Genomic DNA, 1580 nt, shown 5'->3' with positions numbered 1-1580 from the left:
ATGTATTGGAAAGGAAATCGATCAGATTCATTCATAACTTAACACTGCAGGAATCCACATGGTCATGTGGAAATTCCACACGGCCGTGTGAATTCACGGGGCAGGAAAACCGCTCAGCCCTTGTGGCAAATTCAACAAATACACCTTTCCCTCACTTCCAGAGCTCGTAAAAAACACATCACAAGCATTCTAGCAGGGAACCGAAGCACATTCACTAGTTTAATCGAAGAAAATCGAATAGAATCAAAGTAAATCAGTAACGAGAGAAAATAAGGGTTTACCGATGAGATGAAGCTAAGACTCCTGAAATCGGCGAGATACTCAAACAATCGACTCAGAAACTGACAACAGGAGGTCGGGAGAATGTCAGAGAGTGTTTCCTAAGTGTTTGAAGGTCTGCTAATGAATAGGGTTTGAACGGTTGATAAAGAGAAAACGCAGCCTTCTGATTTCTGTACATCCACACGGGCGTGTAGAAATTACCCACGCCCATGCGCCTCCACATGAGAGACTCACAGGGGCAGACGCACGCCCCTGTGCACTCTCGGGAAAACACTCAACCTCTCTGAATGCAACCACACGGGCGTGCGGAAAATACCCACGCCCGTGCACCTTACCCACAGGGCAGCCTCACGCCCCTGTGGCTCCTCTGTCCAACCGAGAAGAATCGCTAAGTGTTTCGCACGCCCGTGCTAAAATTCTGCATGGGCGTGGACATTCACAGGTCCACTCACACAGGCGAACACATGCCCCTGTGTCTTCTCGGGATGGAAAGGGCTCTTCTGTAGAGATCCACATGGGCGTACGGAAAATATCCACGCTCATTTTTCACAAGTTCGCCCACAAGGGCGAATCCAAGCCCTTGTGTGCTCTCGGGATAAATTGCTAAGTCTCTGCAGGAAAATGCACGCCCGTGTGGAAATTACCCACGGGCGTGCGGAAGGCACAAGGTCGCTCACAGGGGCTAGTCGACGCCCCTGTGTCTTCTCGGGATGAACTCGCAATACAAATCTACGGACTTGCGGAAATTCCACACGCCCGTGCATTTTCTCTTGATGCCTTCGAAAACTCCGCAGGCTCTGCAGAAAATTCCTGAACATGTTTACACACTTAGAGCCTACCCTATTATGCAAATTATACTAGCAAAAAACATGAGAACTAGCTCAAGTGACCAAAACTTCGCCAAATCCACATGAAAACACATGATGACATTAAAAACCAACAATAAAAACACAACAAAAGCATCTAAAAATCAAGACACCAACAGTCAACAATTTATTCATGCAAACACTAAACTACTCAACTAAGAAAACAGTAAACACTTGGGTTGACTCCCAAGAAGCGCTTGTTTAACGTCACTAAGCTTGACGTACCTCGTCTTACATCACTGGGACTTATGAAGGAAAAATACTTCCTTGTCATCATTACCAACCTCCCCTCCATAGTTTGGTTTCAGCCTATGTCCATTCACCTTAAATGTACCCTTCTCCGGATGAGTAATCTCAATAACTCCATGAGGTGACACTTCGATTACCATATAAGGGCCAAACCATCTAGACTTGAGCTTCCCCGGAAATAAT

The sequence above is a fragment of the Dioscorea cayenensis genome, chromosome 17 (assembly GCF_009730915.1).
Source record: "Dioscorea cayenensis subsp. rotundata cultivar TDr96_F1 chromosome 17, TDr96_F1_v2_PseudoChromosome.rev07_lg8_w22 25.fasta, whole genome shotgun sequence".
Classification (NCBI taxonomy): domain Eukaryota; kingdom Viridiplantae; phylum Streptophyta; class Magnoliopsida; order Dioscoreales; family Dioscoreaceae; genus Dioscorea; species Dioscorea cayenensis.
Note: the sequence above shows the minus strand (reverse complement) of the source record.